This window comes from Bos mutus, chromosome 11, assembly GCF_027580195.1.
Source record: "Bos mutus isolate GX-2022 chromosome 11, NWIPB_WYAK_1.1, whole genome shotgun sequence".
NCBI classification, from domain to species: Eukaryota; Metazoa; Chordata; class Mammalia; order Artiodactyla; family Bovidae; genus Bos; species Bos mutus.
This window is the reverse complement of record NC_091627.1, coordinates 87,942,610-87,968,585: the sequence shown is the minus strand read 5'-3', so window position 1 is coordinate 87,968,585 and position 25,976 is coordinate 87,942,610. Positions and strand designations below refer to the sequence as shown.

At 40.4% G+C, this 25,976-nt stretch overlaps 1 non-coding gene across 1 annotated transcript; it reads left to right on the top strand.

The window, feature by feature from the left end:
- Window positions 1–13,794: 13,794 nt before the first annotated feature.
- Window positions 13,795–13,867, top strand: TRNAM-CAU (transfer RNA methionine (anticodon CAU)). Its single transcript has one exon. It is a non-coding gene; the product is annotated as a tRNA-Met (tRNA).
- Window positions 13,868–25,976: the final 12,109 nt, after the last annotated feature.

The following is a 25,976-nucleotide window of genomic DNA, read 5'->3' as shown; positions in this document are numbered from 1 at the left end:
CAGGGACCGCGTGATATTGGTGCAAATTACTGGAGATCACTTGGCTAAGGTGGATTTTCCAGATATCTGCACTCTAAAGTTACTATCTTTCCCTTTAAAGTAAAAAACATTTAGAGGAAGACATTTTGAGATGCAATAAATATTCTGTTTCTCCTTAAACATTCATTCACTGATTTTTACTACCCATCAGTGAAACTTGACTGCAACAATTTTTACTGTGAATTTTTTGTGTTCTAATGGTGATTTTTCTACTTCCCTTAATCCTTCAACATTTATTATTTCAAATTGTTCCAAAAGGACAATTTATGCCTTCTCCCTTTATATACTTATTCAGTTATTTATTTATATCAGTATAGACTCACGGATATTTACTTCATTCTTTGGGTTATGATCCAATACTATCATTATTTATTTCATTTCTCAAATTATTACAAATGTGGGGCTTCCCTGATAGCTCAGTAGTAAAGAATCCACCTGTTAATGCAGGAGATGCCAGTTTGATCCCTGATCCAGGAAGATCCCATGTGCCACAGAGCAACTGAGCCCGTGCACCACAACTATTGAGCCTATGCTGGAGAGCCTGGGAACCGCAACTGCTGAGCCCACTCACGCAGCTACTGAAGCCTGGAAGTCCTAAAGCCCGTGCTCGACAACAGGAGAAGCCACCACAGTGGGAAGTCCGTGCACTGCAACGAAGAGTAGCCCCACTCACCACAACAGAGAAAAGCCTACACAGCAACGAAGACCCGGCACAGCCAAATAGAAATAAATATTTTTTTAAGTTACTGCAAATTTGGCCAATAGGAGCTCTTTTGGCTCTGGTGCCCTTTTGAAATGAAACTAATTTTTTCTCACTTCTTTGCTTTTTGACACCTCAAAATGTTCCAGGATCATCCTGTATTTTCCTTGCTTCTGCTCTGGAATGGACCACCTTTCTAAGGAACTCTGATTTCTCTCATTGAAGAATGGCATCTGAGCATTAGCATCAGGTGGATGCTCATTGTTACTGGGGTGTCATGGCTTGTAGTTACTCCCAGCAAAGTAGCTTCTCAAGGATATGGTCATCTCCATACTTCTGCTTCTCCCCTGACATAGTTACAGGCCCATCATCTCTCCTATTTCTGCCCCTCCCCCAATGGCATGGTGTTTTTTCCTTTCCCCCAGCTGCAGTGGGTTTTCCCTAGTGTACTATAAGCCCCTCTGTTTGTTGCCCTTTCCCCTACAGATTAAAGTTTTCATTCCATGGGAAAATGTGGTGAGAGGGGTCCAGGTGGAATCCTGGGGCCATCCTTCAGCAGCTCCTTCATCCTTCATCGTTCATCCCTCATCCTTCAGCAGCTCCCAGTTCCCTCTCCATATTTGGACACTTTCTTAGGATTCTTTCAAATCTTTTCTGCAAGTGTTCAGTAGGTTTGTGGAGAAAAATCCTGAAAAGACTGTGCAGTACTTAGTCGCTTAGGCATGTCCAACTCTTTGTAACTTCATGGACTGTAGCCAGCCAGGCTCCTCTGTCCATGGGAATTCTCTAGGCAAGAACACTGGAGTGGGTGGCCATGCCCTCCTCCAGGGGATCTTCCCAACCCAGGGGCCAAACCCAGGTCTCCCACAATGCAGGTAGAAATTTTACTGTCTGAGCCACTAGGGAAATCCAAGAATACTGGAGTAGGTAGCCTATCCTTCTCCAGGGGATCTTCCTGACTCAGGAATGGAACCAGGGTCTCCTGTATTGCAGGCGGATTCTTTATCAGCTGAACTACCAGGGAAAAGACTGTAGGTTCATGCAATTTCTTTGGCCACTAGGGCTCAGAACTCTCTCACCTGCACATCCTTGGCCTCCACCAATTCTCTGTTCCCCTAGTGGAGATATTCTAGCCAGTGTCCACTTGTGTCTATAGCAAGTAAGCCGGTGCGCATGTCTGGTCTCTCCCTGTCATGGTCTCTCTCTCCTTAGATGCTGGGCCAGGTGGTTACCCTGTGACAAATTCTCTAATAGATTTTAAAAAAAAGTCATGAATTTCCAATTTGTGTATTTTTTTTTATTGTAAGAATCTGAGAGATGCTCTTTCTAGTTCCCTAAGTGGGAACCTTAAGTCAAAGTCAAAGTGAAGTCGCTCAGTCGTGTCCGACTCTTTGAGACCCCATGGACTGTGTAGCCTACCAGGCTTCTCCATCCATGGGATTTTCCAGGCAAGAATACTAGAAGAGTTTTATTTGTGAAATCAACTCCGGTTTACTTATCCCATCTTATCTCAATATAACTGATCCCTCATTTCTTAGACATCTAATATATATTGCTTCATAATATATGTTATTTCCTTTTTAGTGTCAGAAATACTCCCCATCTGAATTGTAAGTTTGTGAAAGTTAGAGGTTTTCATGGATTAATGGAAAGAGTATGAACTTTAGAGACAGCAAAAACCAAACTTAAATCCTACTTCTATGATCTATGTGGCCATGAACAAAATAGTATGTGAGCCTTAATTTCCTCTTCTATAAAATGTAGATAATACTCAACTAAAATATTGACTGAGAATTAAGTGAGACTGTGTGCATAAGCCCGTGAAATAGGTAAGCTTTCGGAAGATGTTGGTTTGTTTCTTTTCCCATTTTCTTCTTATATTTAATCTGTCTATCTCACAGAATCTCCAGATAAGTAATGAACATGGAGCAGCAACAAAACTTAATATATTTAACTGAAGTGTTCCAGTCTTGTGTCCTTTTAATCCTCACAATACATGGCAAACCAAGTTTCAGTGCTCCAATACAAACCAGAATAAATTCACTAACAATCCCTATGAAAATACAGGAAGCTCAGAACAATATCTTGTCCTTTTTTCCTCCTAGAAAAATGTGTCTTAATGATGGAACAAGAAACTTAAAATTTTGGCTGGTAGGATATTCCTTCTGAGGAGGAACTAGGACAAGTTAACAACTTCTTTGAGCCTGAGATCCTTCATCAGGATTGAGAAATGAAAGCATTGGCTTAATTATGTCTAACCCATGGGTTAGGGCATAGAAGGCCTCAGTTAAAGTGAAGATGTTTTTCACAAGAAATGTTATTCTAAATGCATGAATATCTTTACAAAAGTCCTAAAGAGATTAACCCTATTTCTGAGACACTACAACATACACAGCTATGCTTTTGGAGGAAAATAATAGTCAAAAGCCAGCACAGAGGAAAAAGTAGCTCCTCAAGAATTGAGGCTCCTCAGAAAGATGAGATTGAAATGAAAGAGATTCCTGGAGAAAGAGAATGAGGAGACCTAGCAAGCAACACACAATGCCCACTTCACAATGTTGCAGAGAACAAGCATGAAAAACATACATTTATGAGTTTCCCTCCTGAAGGCTGATGCTGAGAATCTCAAATAATTCAAGTTCTAAGGGAAGTATCTCAGTCTGGGTGCTGTGAAAAATCATCAGAGACTAGGTAGCTTATCAACAACAGAAATTGATTGTTCATAGTTCTAGAGGCTGGAAGTCCAAGCATGGGTAGGTAGGATCCTTGCCCAGATCACACACTCTCACTGTGTCCTCATATAGTAGAAGGTGTAGGGCTCTTTTATAAGAGTCTCTTTTATAAGACACCACTTCCAATCATGAGAGTTTCACTGAAGTACCCCCCAAAGACATCTGTACAAACCACCACCTCTGGAGATTAGGATTTCAACATGAATTGTAGGGGTACAAATATGTTCAGACGACAATAGGAAGGGAAACGTTTTAAAGTTAGAGTTGCTGATTGCCAAGGAAAACCTATATTCATCTAGAACAAGACAGAATCTGTTCAGAATAGGTTTGTCTATTTTGATTTGGGTCCTAGACTTATGATTTTAAAATGCCACACAAAAAACTTGAGAGAAAGGCTGAGTCCACTGTGCAGGAGAGGCATGTGACACTGAATGCTCACTTATTGAAGTATGATCAGACATGACCAACACCTACACTGAGCTTCTCCTGGGGTGTGTGCTATGTCGCTTCAGTCATGTCCAGCACTGCATGACACTGTGGACTGTAGCCTGTCGCGCCTCTGTCCGTGGGATTCTCCAGGCAAGAACACTAGAGTGAGTTGCTGTGTCCTCCCCCCGGGGATGTTCCTGACCCAGGGATCAAACCTGTGTCTAAGTCTCCTGCATTGGCAGATGTGTTCTTTACCACTAGAACCACCTGGGAAGCCCCTGAGGTTCTCCTATCAATTTCTAATTCTTCCTTCACTAAAAAACTGGAGGAGGAACTTCCCTGATGGTCCAGTGACTAGGACTCTGCAACTAAGAGTTCACGCGCCATAACTAAAGAACCCACATGTCACAACTAAAACCTGGTGTGGCCAAAATAAATAAATAAACCTTAAAAAAAAAAGGAATTGGAGGAAACCTCTTAGCCCAGAAAGCTAAGAAAAGATGTCTTTGTTCTGATCTGTTCACCCAGGTTTATTTTCTTCTTGCCTTATGGTTGCAATCCTCTTCCCAGGTTCCCTCATTTCCATGGTTTTACTCCACAACAGCTGGGACTGAAAAGGTTTTTATGTTTCCACCATGGCACATGAAAAATTCTCAAGTCTCTACTCATTCACTTATTTTGAAGTCTAAGATACAATTAACAAAAATGCTAAGTGGAACAGCTCCTTTCAATAGAATCTTTAAAATTCGTGCTTCCAATTACTTTAGAACACAGGAATGGCAGTTTTTTCTATGTGCCTAGTCCTGCAGCTTTCTCTCTCTCATCTCAGCATTCTGAATTCTAGCAAGCTGTTTCAGAGTTAGACCAGCAATATGTCCACCATAACAATTGAGAGGAATAACTCTCTGACTCGAATGTGAACTGAAAATAGATTCCTCATGGGAAGGAACCCATAGGTAGCTATCAAACAGTACAAAATATCTCCTGAATACAGTGGGATTCAAGAGCTTTCCATCTCATAATCACATAAAGATAAGGTTTCAAGCCTATGCATGGAAGGTGGAAAGTAGATAACTCACTAGAAGGCAGAATATAAAAGGATATGAGCTTTGTTTTTTAGTATTTTTGTTTTTATTTCTTGGCCACACCACACAGCATGTGGTATTCTAGTTCCCCAACCAGGGATTGAACCTGTGCCCCCTGCAGTGGAACCATCATCCTAACCACTGAACCACCAGGAAGTTCCAAAATGTGGGCTTTGGAATCGGTCAAACCTGAATTTTGTTTTATCTCCAACATTGCGTTGTGTGACACTAGGTAGATTACTGTCTCCCTGAAAAACGGCGGTAATTAAAATGTTTTCCTCTTAAGAATAAAATGTGTCAATGTATGCGAAAATAAGAAAAGATAGAGCTTCAAAAAAAATTAAATTGCTACCTTTCCAATGAGGCAAGAGTCTCTGCAGAAATCTTCACCAATTTTCAGACACCCCAACAATTAGGTAGAACTTAGTAACTCCATAGTCAGGTAGAAATAGTTTCTTTGCCACAGTGAGAGATAGGAAAAGTACATTTTGGTTAAATCCTCTATAACAATGTTTCTCCAACTGCAAGTTAAAAACCCAATCATTAGTGAGTTCTGAAATCATTTTAGTGTTATGTAACCAGCATACTTTTTCAATAGAGTGACTTGGAAAAAAAAAAAAAGAGAGGGAAAGAAAAGAAAGAAGATGAACATATAAGAGTAGCTATTACTTCATGAACATTTTGCTTCAGTTATAAATAATAGCCAAGCACCTTCCTCTTTTATACAGTAAGCATATTTTAAGTAACTTCTCTAGACAGTTGCACATACAGATACAGCCTAGGTCTGAGCTCTGTATTCATTCACATTTTACAAGGCGATCTCTCCTGCTTTCCTCCTGCCTGGAAATATCTTTCTTATGAACGTTGTGGGTCCCAGAGTTCAGCAAGGCCTAATTATATCGATGTTGTTCAGTGCTAAGTCATGTCTGACTCTTTTCAACCACATGGACTGTAATCCGCCAGGCTCCTCTGTCCATGGTTTTTCTCAGGCAAGAATACTGGAGTGGGCTGCCATTTCCCTCTCCAGCGGATCTTCCCAACCCAAGGATCAGATCGAACCCACATCTGCATTGCAGGTGAATTCTTTACCACTGAGCCACCAGGGAAGCCCATTACATCACATGGTGAAATTCAAAGTCAAGTTTTCCAGATCTATCCAAGGCAGCTAAATATCCTGAGCCACTATCTCAGCTCAGGGCTGGAATGTATAGAATGGAAAACGCAAAGGAAACAAAGCATAGAGGTTGGTTAAAAAGAAATGCCAGTTACTTATACTGTCACACAGGGAAAATTTACCATCTCCATTGAACAGTATCTTGGGTTCTTTTCAAAACAGGGCAAAACTCTGAAGGGAGCAAGATGAAAAAGTGAATACAAATTACTTTGATTTGGGCAAAAAGTGTAAATATACTGACAAACAACAGCCAAGCACTGTAAGTGACAGGAACTACTGAGATCCCTGGAGGGCCTGGCTCTTAATCAGGGATCATGAACAACACCCACAGGCCCGTGTGAGTTCCACCTCATGCTGACTGCCTTAGAGACTCACTCGAAACAGAGAGCAGTCTTTTCATTCATGCAGGAAAACCAGAGCAGACAGCAATCTCTGACCAAGGATCAGTGACCCCTGAAACTGGGTCACCTCTTCTCCATATTTGAAGCTCTCAGTGTCTCTCTAATGCTCTGATGGGAGGAAAAATCTGAATTCCTTAACAGGATTTACAAACTCAGCTTATATGACCTTGACTTAGCTTTTCAGCCTTCTAGTTCCCTCTAACTACTATGATCAACACCAGTGAACCTCTTTTCCAGGAATTCTCTTAGCAGCAGGCCTTTGCACATGTTACACTACCTGAACCACATTTTCCTACCACTTAATCTGCCAATTCCTATGCATCCCTCGTAAGACTCACAGGTCACTTCTCTGTGAAACCTTCATTGCCCTGTTCTCTCACCAGACTGTGATGCTTGCCCCTCCACTGGGTCCCATGGAACCCTGTACTTCCCCATCATAACACTTTTTAAGCTAAATCCTAGTCATCTGCACGTTCTCCTATGCCCATAGCCCCACAGCCCATACGGCACAGACCCATGGCAGCAACTAAGTCTCTCTAATTCATAGTGCTTCTTTCTCGGTCTTCGGTTCTCATTCATTCTCAGCACCTGACTCAGTGATGGACAACAACAAACATTCTGTGATCTTTTTTGCCACCATAACTGTGTTCTCCATGTGTCTTGAACTCTGTCTCCTCTGGGGCTTTTTTCCCACTCACTATAGGTATTACTTCTTTTTTGTATAGATGGATATTTAAGAAGAACTTAATAAAAGAACTGTTCACAAGGCTGTGGGCAGAATATAGAGAAACCACAAAGGATAATATCAAACAACCCCAAGGCGGGTAACAACAGAAAACTGCAACCGAAGCTTCCAGAATTCAGAGGGAAAGTTGTGTGGAGAGGACCCCTTAACAGGAGCAGTGTCCTTTGCAGAGGAGATAATACAGGGAGGGATTTAAACAGAATATCCACTCCGCCCCACCCCATCTCCCACTGATACCCTTCATTGGCCAAGCAGCTGAAATCCAGAGGACAAGTGAGCTCACTGATGCAAGGCTTCCAGGTGAGCCTCACTGGGCACAAAGCAAGATGTGGAAGGTTAGAGAGGGAATCCAAAAATGTCCAGCCCACATAATGCTGATGACACTTAGGCAGAACCTGAAAGCACACAGCCTTTTTGTACATGATGAGTCGTAGCTACGCAGACAAAACATTTCTCTTGTCTACAGAGTTTTGCTGGCCCCTTGACATTCTGGTTCACGTAAATCATCTGCAGTCCTTTAACAAAATGGCACTGCTACCACCAGCTCTATCAAAAATTAAGACCAAAGCCACAGGTTAGTGAAATTCTGAAAAAAGTTTTATGTTACTGGAAAGTCTTTTTGGAAAATAACTTATGGCAACATAAAATGTTTAATGTCACCTAATAACCTATATGCCTTATTTTAAAAATACTTTTGATTAGATGACCTACAGAGTATTCTTTTGAGAGCAGTCTAAATTATTATTATCCAATTCTTATGTAGATTTATAATTAATCTAACAACTAAGATCTGACCATGAATATGCCTTTGCCATCTGGTATCTTTACCCTGAATTTGATCATGAATAATACATAGCCATCTGACAGTTGAATCCAATCCATAATGCGGCCATACATGATGCAGATGCATCCATAGTGTGCTAATTTGCATTCTCCATCATTTTCCTCTAATTCCTACCCAAAGCTTTTTCACTGAGTTTCAGGCACCCAGGGAGCAGTCCACCTACACACCAGACCATATGGGATGCAGTGCGTATTCTCCAGTGTCCAGGGCCTGATCCTAATTTTCACCAACCGAGCCAAAATGTGTCACTCCAAACATGGTCAGGGGCACTCTTGGGCATTCATAAGATGCTTAATGGGGCTTTCAGTACTGTGTTGCTGATAGTGTGTGTTTTAATTAGACTTCTAAGTGCACATTTATTTTTCCCACTAGACCAGGCTTACATGCAGGCGAAAGAGACAGTGTGTGACTGTAGGTGTCAGACAGTGGCTGGTGAGCATGATCACCTTAAAAGGAGTGAAGTGTTAGTATTTAAAATCACAGGCCAAATAAAATGTCACCCACCTGACCTCATCATCTGGCCTTGTCCAGTGTTACATACCTGTACTTCATCTCTTGCAAATTGGAACTTGTTTATGGCTTCTTTTTTAGCTACACCTTTCTGGACTGGTTGAGACCACTGAAATCCTAATTCATATGTCATTCTAATTCAAATATTTATAATAGACAGTGTTCATCAAAATGAAAAATATTTCTCGGCCCAATTTGGCTGGTGGGCCATCAGGTTATAAAATTTGTTTTATGTGGTTATTAAGGTGTTTCTTTCCATCAGACTTGACCCGGGGGCACTCTTAGTAAGTGAAGCATAGAATACTTGCAGTTCACAGCCATGATATATTTCCCTCAACAATTAATTCTATACTCCCTATAAAATTCCTACTACAATGGTTGGAAATAGAGAAGTTTGGAGGGCAATTTAGTGTTGGTAGAAATCTATGAGATAAATTTTGTAGTTGTTGACTTTGAAATGAAGTAAATGCATGACCCTTATTTTGAAAGTAGTGTCACCTGAACTTGAGAGTAACCATAATCTATATGCATAAATGGGACGGAAGAGTTCTAAATGGTGAACAGTTTATTCCATACCGTGTGCTCAGCAAAGTTGGCACTTGATTTTTTTTAACTGCGAGTAGCAGATCCTGTAATTCCACTTTCATTGAACCTTATTTCAGCATAGCCAGAGTCCTTGTTGGAAAGCCATTGCCTTTGTCGATAAGGCTGGGGCCCTGTCATTTGTACATGAGTTTCCCTGTGCTTATGACCATCTTGATCCTTCACAGCAAACTGATGGGGGACGACCTGACTATAGAGGCTCTAGAGCAAGCAAACCACAAGTCAGCCAATGACCCACAAGCCCATGGAGCCTAAGGGCTTGCCTCTCAGGGACAGAGTCATAGAACAAAGTGATCAGATACCCAGTCTAGGGGCATGTGAAAGGGAGATGTAGATACATGACAGTTAGGAAGGCAGGAGAAATCTGAGAGTAAACAGTAAAGGCAGTAAACAGAAGCCAAGGGCAGGCAGAAGCCTTAAGATCAGAATGACACAGACAGTTGACTTAGACAGTTTGATGCACCCCCGGGTGGATGGCCAGAAACAGAAAGTAGGCACATACTGCTTGGAGAGGGAATAACACAGCCACAGTGTTGAGCTGCGTGCATCCAGAGTGACCTTGCAGCACTGAAGGATGCAGTGAAGTGAATTGAAGTTGCTCAGTCATGCCTGACTCTTTGCCACCCCATGGACTGTAGTCTACCAGGCTCCTCCATCCATGGGATTTTCCAGGCAAGAATACTGGAGTGGGTTGCCATTTTCTTCTCCAGGAGATCTTCCCAACCCAGGGATTGAACCTGGGTCTCCCACATTGTAAGCAGACACTTTACCTCCTGAGCCACCAGGGAAGTGATGGGACTGAGGGATGAATGCTGGTTAAATCCCTGAGATACTGTTTCTACTCTCTAATCCCTAATGATATTTGAGATTGCAATCCCATAAAAAGCCCTATTTAACCATGTAATTTCTGATATAAGTTGCAAAAATTAGTCAATTTTTAAAATTGAGTAGGATTTATTTCTGAATTAATTAATCTTGTTAATGACCCAGAGTGATACATCTCCATAATTCTTATATTTGTTTTGTTTTCACCATTTGGAATCTACCCTCTCTGCCCCCTGTTTATGAAGTTAGTGCTTCTGGGTGGGAGCACTACTAGACTTCTGAGAGGGACAATTCTTTGTTGAGTAGGTCTCTTCTATGCATCACAAGGCAATTCCTAAAATGACCCTCTCACCCTCCCACTGTGACATCTAAAAATCAACCTACACCTTTCCAAATGTCCACTAGGGGGTAGTACTGGTTGGTTAAGAGCTGTTGAGCTAAGTCTTCCCATTCTTCAAAGAGCAGCTCAAATTCAACTTTCTCTTAATTCTTTGGTTATTCCAGACTGTATTGATCTCTGTACCTTCTTTGAATCCCAACTGCAGTTAGAGTCTGTAACTCATCATTGACTTCTTCTTCATTTCTTCATGTGTGTTGGTTTCTCATCTCAATTTGATCATAAATTCTTTAAGAGCAGCAAAAAGTCTAAAGATGTTTTTGTATCCCACATGGTACCTAACATAGTGCTGAGTAGCCAGTGAATTCTGTCTGTTTCCATACCGTCTAGTTTCTGGTTACCTCTTCAGCAATGTTTCCTACCATATCTCCACACTCACTTCAGCCCTTTTCCCTCTAGTAATTAAAAGAAGCTATCTTCATATGGTTTATTTTGATAGAAGTTCTATGTATACTGCAACTGAAAGTGTTTTTGTTACTGTTAAGTATAGAGCTTTAGAAATGTCAAGTAAGTCATGTTGGTTAACTTGAGAAGTTTTTCAAATATCTATATCCCGAGAGACTGTTTCTTGTTCCTATTAATTATTGAAAAAGAAGTTTTAAAATAATGATGCTTATAGGTTTATGTCTTCTGAGTCCAAATTTTTATTTTTAAATATGAATTGTATAAATATTTTTCATAACTTCAAAAAAAGACAGCTAATTTTTAGAGTTCCCTGAATATACCCTGTTGGTTCACCATTATGCCTCTTTAGATTCTGTACTTCTTGCATAAATAATGTACTCAATTGCCCTTCTTCTAGGTGAAATCCTATCCAATTTTCAAATTCCAGTGTCTATAGTTAACCACTCCCTCTCTGTAGTTTTATGAATTTCTATTTATGTATAAAGTCTCTATTTACCTGCTTCTTGCTTTTAAAGGGGACAGGGACTGTGTCTAATTCACTTCCCTAGCATTTAGCATGATTGGTACTTGGTAGAAGCTGAGTAAGTGTTGGTTGATTATGCTTGGTTGTACCAGATTTTTAATATTTATAAGCATGAGCCACACCATGGGGAATGGAGAAGAATGTTAGTCACTACATGGGAAGTAGTCATTACCTTTTTCCTGAACTGTAGCTTCTTTTTCACTAAATAACTCTGAAGGAATGGAATATATGAGTCTCACTACTGTACCGAGCTTGATTCCAACTTACATATACTAGACAGTTTCATTAAAGCACTTAGAACAGTCAACTTGGTTATGCCTTAATTTCTCTCATTTGGTGTGCTCCCTTTCAAATTGTGCCAATGAAATACTGAAGACACTACATCAGCTGTTATCAGTAAGAAATTAACTCAGCCTGAATAGTCAACCGGGAGGCAAAACAAAATAACAGTCTGCATTTCATTACAATAGATTGTTTTATTTCTATTTGACACTGGACTGGGAAGAGTGCCCTCCGTTACTTCCCTATGGTAAAGAACAGTGATATACATATGAGTATGAAGAGCATTTTGCAAATCATCATCCTCATCATACAGGAAATCCTGTCAACTAATACTCTGCCAAAGAGAGAAGTATTTGTAGATACAAATGAATCAACAAGGGACTTCCGTGGTGGTCCAGTGGTTAAGACTCTGCATTCTCAATGCATAAATGAATCAACAGACTTGTGGATTCAGAGATGCTTTTAACAATATAGGCCCAGTAAGGAGCATGTGGCGATCAGCTATGATCTTATTCAGTTCCACTGATAACTGATGGAGTTCTGATTGATAAGGAGAAGGCAAAGTGCCTTCAATGCTAATGGACCAAAGACCTGAGTCCAACTAGGTGCTGTTAAGGCCTTCACTTGAAGTGAAAGAGCTACTGCCTCAGGGTCCTTCTGTGAGGTCTCTTTGTATCACCAGGGACCATCAGGTGGGTCAGAGTGGACTCACAGAGACACTAAGAAAGCCAGGAAACCACAGTTTCAACATCGAGAGGAAATGCAGGGAAGAATGGAAAGGTGAAGAATTCCACAAGTTCAACTGCAGTTCATTTCCTTCTTTATATTTCTACTAGGTTTGTAGTAATTAAATAGATTATTGCAAAGGTCTCTAACTTAATAGACATTTTCCTATATGGTACCCGGAAATGGTTGCACAAGTGTATGAAATGAAATGGTGATGGAAATCCGTTAGAAGAGACACGCCTACCTTTGGCAGTGCTATTTAATATAAATATGTTTTTATACTAACTACATCTTATAAATTGTATCAATTTTACATTTGACTTTGAAGGTATGGGACAGGTAAAAGGTCCTTAGACTCCTCTTTTGTAAAATGGAGATATTTCCTTTCCAAAGTTGTGGTGTGAAATAGAAATAATAAATGTAATGTATTATACTACTAGGCGCAGAGGAAGGATACAATGGTCAGTGATACTATTACATACATTGAGGGCTGAAGCAAGATAGAGTGCCATGGTCTCATCAAATTAACATATCATTTAACTGAATATTTTGATCATGCAAAACGTTAGCCAAGGGAATAAAATAAGCAATTTAAATCCTTTTTCCAAAGGACAGATCCTAAAACTACAGACAGAAAGCCCATTGTACCTCAGATTCACTCACTTAAGAACTGCAGCTCTACAGAAATTTATGGGCATAAATTACAATTCTTTGGTGCCCTGAGAAATATTTTGCACTCACTCAGCTGACTGCTTCTAGATATTCCTTCTCTCACCTTTCTCAGGAGCTTTCCCACTCCTCAGAGAAGAAAGCACCAGAGTGTAATGGAAAGAGCTTGAGTTTTGCTATTAGATGGATGGAGGTTTCAAGTCAGACTTTGCCAATTGTTGGCCATGAAACTTTTGCAGGCTACTTAATTTATTGAGTTTCATTCTACTTATTTTGGAAGATTGTGGATAGCATGTTGAGGAGAAAAGGGCAAGATGTATGTGTGTGAGAGAGAGAGAGAGAGAGAGAGAGTGTGTGTGTGTGTGTGTGTGTAGTATATGGGGGAATTGTAGATAATGGATTAGGAATTAACCAGAAAATTAAGATTAATAGCCCTGGGATGTGTTACATAAATTTATTATAGAGTTGTTACCACATCTATGTCTGAATTCTCCCCCTCTCTTCAATTCACAGGAAAAAAAAATGCTCCAAGAATAATCTGGGACAGAAGTATTGGATTAAGAACAATAAACCTTTCATTTTGAGGCAGGTACGGTTTATTTTGTCTGAATATTTGACTATTTGATTTGTCTCTCTGTGCCTTTATCTTTTTCTTCCAAATGCTTTGTTAAATTAAGATGATCTAAAATATCTTTTCTAGGGACTTCCCTGGTGGTCCAGTGGCTAAGACTCTGCACTCATAACGCAGGGGGCCCCGGTTCGAGCCCTGGTCAGGGAAATAGATCCCACATGCTGCAACTAAAAAATCCTGTATGCTGCAATGAAGACTGAATATCCCACATGCTGCAATTAAGACCTGGTGTAGCCAAATAAATAAATAAATATTTTAAATAAATAAAATAAAATATCTTTTCTACCCTTGATATTCTGTCTCTGCCATTAACTTTGCTTCCCCATTCAGGCTATCATCTCATTTTTTCAAGTTTTATTTAACTATTATAATTAAATAATTTTATATTTACAGGAAACTTCAAAAATGATATTTCCCATATTCCCTTCACTGAGATTCTATAACTTGATCAAATCAGATTTGCCATATGCCTACCAGTATATAGCAGGGGTTTTCCTGGTGGCTCAGTGGCAAGGAATTCACCTGCAATTCAGGAGACGCAGGAGACATGGGTTCAATCCCTGGATCAGGAATATCCCCCGGAGAAAGAAATGGCAACCCACTCTGGTGCTATTGCCTGGAGAATCTCATGGACAGAGGATCTTGGCAGGCTACAGTCCATATGGTCACAGAGTCAGGCACAACTCAGTGACTAAACAACAACAAACAATACAGGAACGGTTATTTTGACTAGCTAGGGTTATTTATTATTTTGACTAGTTAGATAAGACTGTAAATTCCAGACCTGATCTCTTAAAAACCTCTTGTGTGCTCCATCCATGCTGTCTTTCCTCCTTTCTGCTGGCTGTAGTCAGGGCTTGCAGTAGAAGCCTCTGAAGCCTTACGGGACACAGCTGGTACTAAATGGATGGAATGTGGATCCCTAAATGTATGCATGGACCCCAACCCCTACCAACTTTTGCTAGATTGTGAAATAAATGGGAAAAAAAAAAAAACTTCTATTGTGTTAACCCACTGAGATTTGGAAGTTGTGTGTTATAGCCATCAGGTTTTTCTGATCAACATAGACATGAAGTCCCAAAGGGGCAGGATTTATTTCCATTAAATTGTTTGCCTAGGGTCTAGCACAGTCCTATGTACAGATGGGAACCTAAATGCTTTTGAAGATGGTGAAGAAGAGAATGAAAGATGGCATGGAGCTACAGGGAGTAATCTAATTTGCAAGAATAGTACAGCTAAATGCACCTGGTTTCCTACAAAGATTTCACAAGGATTACCTGGGAAAAAAAGAGGAGGGTGAAAAAATTCTACTGGGAATGGTAGCAAAAGCAATAGACTTGGAAACAGCTCAGATTAAGTGAAAGGTCCCAAAAGGTTTCTGGTTCACAATTTTAAGCCAATATAAGAGCAATTAATTAAAATATTCTGGAAACTAGACCACAGTGTACATTAGTAGCATAAAAATCCTTTTGTCTCAGCACCAAGTTTATTAATAGAAAGTTAAATGGGAAATAAAGCATAATCAAACAGTGCAAATAAATAGGGATAATTGACCAGTTTTCTATAACTTTCTAAGAAACTTCCCCCCTGGTAATTGTGAAGGAATGAAGTCTAGCGTGTCTATCACTTACCAAAATGTGATGCTTTTTCATTGCAATATATCCCCCCAAAGCCCCATTCTGCTATAGAAACAATAGGACCTCAATTTTTGTGATCAAACCTCATCTTATAATTCACTGAGTATATTCTTTTCCAAACTTTCAGTGGAAAGAGTGAGTCTCACATAAACAAGTGAGATTTATGAAGAATCTATTACTGTGAGATTTCATGTGTGGACAATACAGAGATCTCTTCCAGCATCCCTTCCCCCCAGTCTGCTCAAGGGGGTCCCAAAGACTCAAGCTTCCTACTCTGGCCTTAAGAACTCTTGGCACATGTACGTGGCAAAGAAAATGGATTTGCCAAAAACTTCTGGATCTATCAGCTAAAGTGCCCCCATTTAGTGGTTCTGCATGTTACAGCTGCTGATTGAGTAGTCTTTAGTGGCCTAGAGGAGAAATGCTACCATAGTCACCAAAGCAAGTTATGCGAGGAAGTCTGTGGCTTCCAGCCTACTCTAGTCTGGGACCCAGGGGACAGGCCAAGAAAAGTTGAGCTTTACGGTTTAGAATATAGTTCACTGATAGTGAGAAGAACTCATCTTCAAATATGTTATCCGTAGTCATTTTAAGTTTAAAAACATGGAGGATATGCATAAATAAGGAGGAACTAACTCCTCCATAAGAGGTAATACAATAATCAGTTTATTAATTTAATAGCTGCTGTACACAAATTTAGGGATGACAAACCCCACATGTGAACTGCCTCAAAGAATTAACATATTAACTTTGGTAAGATGAAGTCAGTTCACAGCACTAAGCTGGGGACAAACTTTAATAAATTAACCCCACCCCATATCTTCCAATTCCAGATTTTTAAAAAATTATACTAACGCATATATATGGAATTTAGAAAGATGGTAACAATAACCCTGTGTACGAGACAGCAAAAGAGACAGTGATGTATAGAACAGTCTTATGGACTCTGTGGGAGAGGGAGAGGGTGGGAAGATTTGGGAGAATGGCATTTAAACATGTAAAATATCATGTATGAAACGAGATGCCAGTCCAGGTTCAATGCACGATACTGGATGCTTGGGGCTAGTGCACTGGGACGACCCAGAGGGATGGTATGGGGAGGGAGGAGGGAGGAGGGTTCAGGATGGGGAACACATGTATACCTGTGGTGGATTCATTTTGATATTTGGCAAAACTAATACAATTATGTAAAGTTTAAAAATAAAATAAAATTAAAAAAAAAAATTGACACTGCTCCTTGGAAGAAAAGTTGTAACAAACCTAGACAGCTTATTATAAAGCAGAAACATCACTTTGCCAACAAAGGTCCATGTAATCAAAGCTATGGTTTTTCCAGTAGTCATATAACAGTTATGAGAGTTGGACCATAAAGAGGGCTGAGTGCCGAAGAATTGATGTTTTCAAACTGTGGTGCTGGAGAAGACTCCTGAGAGTCCCTTGGACAGCAAAGAGATAAAACCAGTCAATCCTAAAGGAAATCAACCGTGAATATTCACCAGAAGGACTGATGCTGAAGCTGAAGCTCCAATACATTGGCCACCTGATGCGAAGAGCCGACTCACTGGAAGAGACCTGATGCTGTGAAAAATTGAAGGCAGGAGGAGAAGGGGACGACAGAGGATGAGATGGGTTGGATGGCATCACTCAATGGACATGAGTTTGAGCAAACTCTGAGAGACGGTAAAGGACAGGGAAGCCTGGCGTGCTGCAGTCATTGGGATGCAAAGAGTCAGACATGACTGAGCAACTGAACAACAGCAGCAACAAATTGAAGGATAATTGCTTTATGTACTGTTTGGTTTCTGCCATACATCAACATGAATCAGCCATAGATATACACATGTCCCCTCCTCCCCTCTCCCTCCCCTTCCCATTCCTCTAGGTTGTTGCAGAGCTCCAACTTGAGCTCCCTGAGTCATACAGCAAATTCCCCTAATTCCTGATTTTTAAAGCTGGGTTCTAAAGCCTGGGTAGATATTAAAACTACTCAGACATGATTGGAATTCACCTCAAATTTTCTCTGAGGAAATCAGTCTTTTATCCTAGTTATGCCTTTGGCAGAGTAAGCTAGATGAAAATGCCCTCTTTGGAGTACTTTTTATGAAATCTAATTATGCTGCCTATTTTGAGGATTCTGCTACTTTCTATTGAGTGTTTGTTTCCATTTTATTTTTTTCTTGGGTGTGAGGGGTGTTAATTCCTTAGTATTCCTCCTACAGAACAAGCCCTCCCTGACCCTCATCCATCTCCTGTGTATATAAGAAATCATTAGCCAAGCACTTTGGCTTTCTAGTGGGTTCAGCCTTGCCCAGGGATTAACCATTTGACTGGTGACACACAGGGTTACTGTATACTTTATCTTCCAAATTGGGACACTTTTTAAAGCACTCTTATTGATTACACCTTGACAGCCAGCATAAACCAGACAATCTTGGACAAACCAGGACATATGATAACACTATTGGGAATTGAAAACAGAGTAGCGTGCTCCTGTGTCTCAGATACTATAAAATCTCCCACAGGACATTCATTTCTCTTGGAGGACTGACAAAACAGGCCCATCAATGTTGTGTCAGCTGGAGGCGATATAGCATAGTGGTTGAGCACAAGGGCTCTGGCTTTCCTCCACCTCCTGCTCCCCGTCTTTGAATGATATCTTACTGCATCTCAGCCCTAGAACCAGATATCCTGGGCTCAGATCCCAGCACTTTGTTTTCGAAAACACGTGTTGTCGTTGTTGAGTCACTCAGTCGTGTCTGACTCTTTGAAACCCCGTGGGCCACAGCACGCCAGGCTTCCCTGTCCTTCACTATCTCCCAGAGTTTGCTCATACTCATGCCCAATGAGTCAGCGATGCCATACAATCATCTCTACATCTGTCGCCCCCTTCTCCACCTGCCCTCAATCTTTCCCAGAATCAGGGTCTTTTCCAATGAGTCAGATCTTTACATCAAGTGGTCAAAGTATTGGAGCTTCAGCATCAGTCTTTCCAATGAACAGTCAGGGCTGCCTTTGCAAAGACACTTCTGGGTCTCAGTTTCTTCATCTATAAAATGATGATAATATTTGAAAATGACTCATAAGGTTCTGTAAAACAAAATGAGTTAGTAGCTATTGGGACTTCTTTGTGGCCCAGTAGCAAGACTCTATGCTCCCAGTGCAGGGATCTAGGGTTACAGCCCTGGTCGGGGAACAAGATCCTGCATGCCCCAACCAAAGATCCCACGTGCCGCAACTAAGACTTGTTGCAGCCAAAACAAATAAATAAAATGAGTTAACAGCTATAAAATAATTATTAGAAAGTCTGGTACATCACAAGCACTCAATTACCTGTTGGCTGTTTCAGCAGTAACCCTTTTTCTTCATGAGATTATACACCCGGGAATGCGCCTTCCAGCCTTGCCTGCCTGTTAGTACTCTGCCATCCCATTTGTGTGTCACACGTCTTTCTATCTAAGCACTCTAGGCTTATGTGACTGTTCTTTTTTTATGCCCTGGTGATTGCCTAGGCATTTTTGTCCCCCCATTATTCTTCATATGCTGGTTCCTTTTTAGTTTCAGTATATCCATATAGTTGCCTCCAGCCAAATACGTTGAGGACTCTTTCACTATTCAAAGTCACTTCTATACAATAAAGTGCTAAAGAGCAGACAAAATGAATCTGCAACTTCACATTTACTGACACATCACTCTGTCTCATATCTTCTTGGGAGTTTGATGTCAGGCATTGGTTTCTAGCCTCTTACTGCCTGAAGGTTACAAAAGAATTGCATCTTGAGAATCATCATTAGTATCTTCTGCTAGAATATGCATGGCTTTGTGACAATTTAATAAATCTTGCATGAAAACTGACATGGAGCCACCTTTTGTCAAAGAAATTGTGGGGAAAGTGTGCTTCCCAGGTCTCATAAGGAACATGACCTTCATTCTTCCTGTATATTGAGGTGCCTTATCCAAGGCATCTGAAAGCAGAAAAAAATACCTGTTCTAATCTCTTAGCATGTATTAGCAACTGCAAAGTTGAAAGTATTTATGAGAACATTAGAGAAAAAAAAAAAGAAATAAGTATGCTGTGCTCATAAGTGTTTGGTATATTTACATTAACTGATTAAGGTATTAGGTTTAATTATAGTATCTTATTCTTAACTTCACAGAAATGACAAGGAGGATAAAGGAGAAAGGTCCCTACATCCATAGACCACACCCTGTCTCTGTGACCATGGTTCTTACCATCTTATTGTCATCAACACTAACAATTACTGAACATTTATTCTGCTTCTGGCATTTCACATGTCTCATCTCATTTAATCATAAAAATCAAACAATCAGAGAGGATCTTTCAGTAGTGTCATAGTACAGGCCACAGTAGAAGGAAACAGAGGTGTATTAACATTAAATGACTTTGCCAAGGTCAGTGAACTGGAACATAAAACCAGATCAGGTTGGATGCAACATTCGCCTTAACTGCTAAGTTATCATATCTGTGTCTTTCTCAGGGAAAGGATGGATTCACTGTACCTGGGAGAAGTCCTCGAAGTATGTGTTTACAAACAGCAAATCAGTAGAAACACCTTGAATTCATGGAGAACACCATGTAAACAGGCCGAAGGCTACGTCAAAGTGAGCTATCAGTGAGAATCCTACTATGATATGGTACTGTGCAAGGCAGACATGTTGGAACTGGTGATTTTAATCGACTGGTAAATTATCTTTAAAGGCTATTTTATTCTTCTGTCCAGTGAAGCATATGCCAAAGTTCAAGATTAGAGTGGGTTGCCATTTCCTTCTCCAATGCATGAAAGTGAAAAGTGAAAGTGAAGTCGCTCAGTCGTGTCCGACCCTTAGCATGGACTGCAGCCTACCAGGCTCCTCCGCCCATGGGATTTTCCAGGCAAGAGTACTGGAGTGGGGTGCCATTGCCTTCTCCAAGATGAAGAATACTCCTTCAAAAAAGTGGACCTAGCCGTTGTTTCATTGATGAATGACTTCCATGTCAGAGAGACCACACTAGGTAAGTGTTCAAGAGGTTCACTGCCCTTGTGCCTTAAATGTTTTAAGACTGATTACAACTGTACTACAACTCTATTGAGGGAACTCTTTAAGGAGCAGGTGGTATGTTCTGGAAGTTTCCATCTAAGACTAAGCATGAAGATAATTATAATGATTAATATTTAAAGCACTTAATAGGTCATAAGTATTTTATATGTATTAATTTAGTTAATTCTCATAATAACTATAAGAAATAGCACTTTTAGTCCTTCATTATAATTAACAAAACTGAAAGGTAGTCAATCTTTCTAATTGGTGGAGCCCAGAGGTCTTAGGGGGAAAAAAATCTCAGCAATAAACTTAGTGTCCTTGGCATCAAGGGTCAGGAAGGGCTAGGTTGGCACTGGAAATATGAACATAGGTTGTACTAGCTGCCTTTTGTTGAGCATTTACTATCACCTGGCCTAACACTAAACCCAATACTAACAGTATGTTATTCTATCCCCACATCAATGCTTCCTGGAAGGCATTACCATTCTGTTTTACAGATAGGAAACCAAGATTCACAAAGGTTATTTGCCTGTCATCTCACAATGATTAGTAACACAATCAATGTTTGAACACAAGTGTTTTTATCTTTGTCTGTGTTTTCATCTCCATGACCTACAGCAAGTCTTTGCTTAGATTAAAATTTCCCTCTGCCATTTAAACTTATCCATTTTTTCTTTAGTTTTCTGAAGATTATTCCTAATTTTTAAAAATGTATGGATATGCTTAGTTTTCCTTCTCAGTGTTTAAAATGAGCAATATCCACGTCTCCCAAACAAGGCAAAACCTTGAGCACACTGTTACTTCTACTCACCTTGTACTTGTCTTGGTGGTGTGTCATCTAGGCCATTGATTCATTCTTAAAATTATAAGAAAAATATTTTAAATTATTGCTTCTGTATACATTATAAATGCGATCAACTTCTTTGCAAATGCTTTATCTCCCATTCTCATTTATCCCTCCCTCCAGACTGACCTTTCTTTTTCAGAGCACCTCTTGAGAGCATTTTGAAGAGAGTCTTTGAGTGGTGAAATTTTTTAAATTTTATAAGGCAGAGAATTTCTTTATTAAAATGGTAGTTTATCTGGATATAAAATTCTAAGTTCAAAGTTCTTTGCCTTTAAAACTTTGAAGACATTATCCACTGCTGCTGTTGAGAATCCAGACATCAACTAATACTAGCTCAGGTCTTTCTTGCTCTCTGGAATCTTTAACATTTTTCTCTTTGTCTTAATGTTCTTAAATTTAACTATTGGCTGTCTGAATATTGATTTTAGTTTTCTTATCTGTTCTGTTCAGCACCCCATTAGCCTTTTCATCCTTAGCTTTATCTTTCTTTAACCCTGGGACATTCTGATTCATGCTTCCTCCTCTCTGTTGGCTCCTTTATGATCTTTTGGAAATTCTCTCTTATAGATTTTGACACTTTCGTTTCTGTATTTCATTCTCAATATTTTTCATGGGTGCCATCTCTTTCCAATGTCTTCCAGAAAAGATTTGTGACTCAACTTTTTGATTCACTAGTTTGTACTTCAGCTGTTCCCATCTCACTAGCTGGTTTTTTCCTTTTTTCAATCTCAACAGTTGTTTTAATACCCCCAATTTGAAATTAGTTCTTTTTCCTGCTCTGTGATTTCAAAATTTTCCCTTATCTCTCTGTGAGAATATTTATTAAGGCCATTTTAAAGTCATAGTCTGTTTCATTAGCTCTGCTTCTTCTGGAAAGGCTTTTAATTTCAGTTCTCTTTCTCATTTGAAGCTTATGTTCCTCCAACATCTAATCTTTTTTTCTTGAGAGCAGTTCTTCATTCCTTTAGGGCAATGGCCTTGGCCCCAGTCCCAATCTTCAGGGAATGGAGAAAAAGTCTACCTTGAAGCTGAAAAATTTTATTGCTGCAGCCTGCCTTCACCAATTCCAGCCCCCTTGGTCCTGATCTTAGGGGACCTGTGCCCTGGGCACTGCTCTAAGCAGTCATGGGGCAGCCACCTTTTCCTATATGCCAAGTGCAGGAAGACTGGGAAGGAATGAAGGGTACAAGGAGACTCCAGCTTGTCTGCCTGTACACCTCCCACTGAGTTCTCCACCACAGAGAACCACTGCCCACCTCATTCCCACGGGCTCCTGTTCACCTGGGCTGTGTGAGCAGGGGTAGGAAACTGCTGTGACCCCCACACTCTGAACTTCCAGTTTCAGGCCTACCTTAAAAAAACACAGGGGAAAGAAAAGAGACGGAATTATAAGTTTTATCCTCCATCCTTCTTTCCATCTCCAGGCTCTGCTCTCCATCCAAAAATAAGACTTCTTCCCCTCTAAACAAAGTTCAATTTTGTATCAGTTACTGAGACCCATCATTGTCTCTATGTCTCTGTGGTCATAGCCAGATTCATAGGTGACTGTCCTGTGTAACTGCACAGGACATCATGTTCAGAAGGTCCCCCCACATGATTCAATGCTCTGTGGTCACCATCTTGAAAATCATGTAGCCAGTGTTCCTGTACCATCTCCAAGTCTGGCTTCCACATTTGGTGTCAGATCACCAAGTTATCCCAAACTAACAAAGCCACAATTTCTAGGGAATTCACTCCCATAGTTCCCTGCTCATGGTCATGAACTAACTATATCTTCAGGGTTAACAGAATTTCAATAAATTATTTTTGATGAGAAAGAATGATGGTTCAAACGAGCATTTCATGTCTATTATGACAACTGCAAAGAAGCAGTACCTGCTCAAATCTTCAGAGAAGCCAGACGGCCCTAAAGTTATATAGGTGGGTTCTCATCTAGGAAATGTCTGCTGCTGCTGCTGCTAAGTCATTTCAGTCGTGTCCGACCCTGTGCGACCCCATAGATGGCAGCCCATCAGGCCCTGCCATCCCTGGGATTCTCCAGGCAAGCACACTGGAGTGGGTTGCCATTTCCCTCTCCAAAGCATGAAAGTGAAAAGTGAAAGTGAAGTCTCTCTGTCATGTCCGACTCTTAGCGACCCCATGGACGGCAGCCTACCAGGCTCCTCCATCCATGGGATTTTCCAGGCAGGAGTACTGGAGTGGGGTGCCATCTAGCACTCCCCTTTTTATGTAGACTGGAATTTAGGAAACATAAACTTTGGTAGGTAAAACCTCATAGTTTCTTTTACCTTGAAAGAGCTATCAGTTCAGTTCAGTTCAGTCGCTCAGTAGTGTCCAACTCTTTGTGACCCCATGAATCACAGCATGCCAGGCCTCCCTGTCGATCACCAACTCCCGGAGTTCACTCAAACTCATGTCCATTGAGTCAGTGACGCCATCCAGCCATCTCATCCTCTGTCGTCCCCTTCTCCTCTTGCCCCCAATCCCTCCCAGCATCAGAGTCTTTTCAAATGAATCAACTCTTCACATGAGGTGGCGAAAGTATTAGAGTTTCAGCTTCAGCATCAGTCCTTCCAGTGAACACCCCGAACTGATCTCCTTTAGGATGGACTGGTTGGATCTCCTTGCAGTCCAAGGGACTCTCAAGAGTCTTCTCTAACACCACAGTTCAAAAGCATCAATTCTTCGGCCCTCAGCCTTCTTCACAGTCCAACTCTCATATCCATACATGACCACTGGAAAAACCATAGCCTTGACTAGACGGACCTTTGTTGGCAAAGTAATATCTCTGCTTTTCAATATGCTATCTAGGTTGGCCATAACTTTCCTTCTAAGGAGTAAGCGTCTTTTAATTTCATGGCTGCAATCACCATCTGCAGTGATTTTGGAGCCCCCAAAAATAAAGTCTGACACTGTTTCCACTGTTTCCCCATCTATTTCCCATGAAGTGGTGGGACCAGATGCCATGATCTTAGTTTTCTGAATGTTGAGCTTTAAGCCAACTTTTTCATGCTCCTCTTTCACTTTCATCAAGAGGCTTTTTAGTTCCTCTTCACTTTCTGCCATAAGGGTGGTGTCATCTGCATATCTGAGGTTATTGATATTTCTCCTGGCAATCTTGATTCCAGCTTGTGCTTCTTCCAGCCCAGCGTTTCTCATGATATACTCTGCATATAAGTTAAATAAGCAGGGTGACAATATACAGCCTTGACGAACTCCTTTTCCTATTTGGAACCAGTCTGTTGTTCCATGTCCAGTTCTAACTGTTGCTTCCTGACCTGCATATAGGTTTCCCAAGAGCCAGGTCAGGTAGTCTGGTATTGCCATCTCTTTCAGAATTGTCCACAGTTTATTGTGATCCACACAGTCAAAGGCTTTGGCATAGTCAATAAAGCAGAAATAGATGTTTTTCTGGAACTCTCTTGCTTTTTCCATGATCCAGCGGATGTTGGCAATTTGATCTCTGGTTCCTCTGCCTTTTCTAAAACCAGCTTGAACATCTGGAACTTCACAGTTCACATACTGCTGAAGCCTGGCTTGAAGAATTTTGAGCATTACTTTACTAGCGTGTGAGATGAGTGCAATTGTGTGGTAGTTTGAGCATTCTTTGGCATTGCCTTTCTTTGGGATTGGAATGAAAACTGACCTTTTCCAGTCCTGTGGCCACTGCTGTTTTCCAAATTTGCTGGCATATTGAGTGCAGCACTTTCACAGCATCATCTTTCAGGATTTGAAATAGCTCAACTGGAATTCCATCTCCTCCACTAGCTTTGTTCGTAATGATGCTTTCTAAGGCCCAGTTGACTTCACATTCCAGGATGTCTGGCTCTAGGTGAGTGATCACACCATTGTGATTATCTTGGTCATGAAGCTCTTTTTTGTACAGTTCTTCTGTGTATTCTTGCCACCTCTTCTCAATATCTTCTGCTTCTGTTAGGTCCATACATTTCTGTCCTTTATTGAGCCCATCTTTGCATGAAATAGCTATAGACACATGAAAATCATAAATATACACCTAGAAACATGTTTTCCTTGGAATAAGCTCTATGGCTTCACAAGATTGTCAAATATCCAGACAAAGAAAAGGTTAAAAGTTACTACTCCATGGGTTCTGGAAGAGAGAGAATTCAATTGTTCCTACACACACCCAGAGCACAGCACATAAAAGATTTCTCACTTGATACTATACTTTCTCATCCTGAAGGTATGAATTATGATCAATCACTAATTATTGATGAGAACTATTTGGGTTAAGAATATGCATCTGTTAAGACATGAGTTAAGAATATGAGTTAAGAATATTGTGTGATTTTAACATCAATTTGAAAAAGGATCAGCAAATATTATAAACGTATCCTGCATGAAATGATCCAATTTTTGTTAACCTTTTTACCAGATTTCCTTCCTGATTACAAAATTCTAAGTAATAATTTTTTTTAATTTGTCCAATAGGATGGGCACACTGATTAAAAATATCAGTTTATTGTGTTGGCGTCCATTTATGCTAATTATACTCCATTGGAGATGTCTATTACCAAACATTTCTTTAAAGTAAGGAAAGTATATTCACTCTTACTGTCACTGAATCCAGTGTTTCTCCCTGCAATTCTCCCTTCCCCAGTTGCTGAGTCCCAGCGCAATTCCACCCAAACATCAGAAAGTTCTTGTCGCTTCAGTTAATTGACTGCATTCAACAAAGAGAAAAAGTACAATGTGTGGCTTATATTTTTCT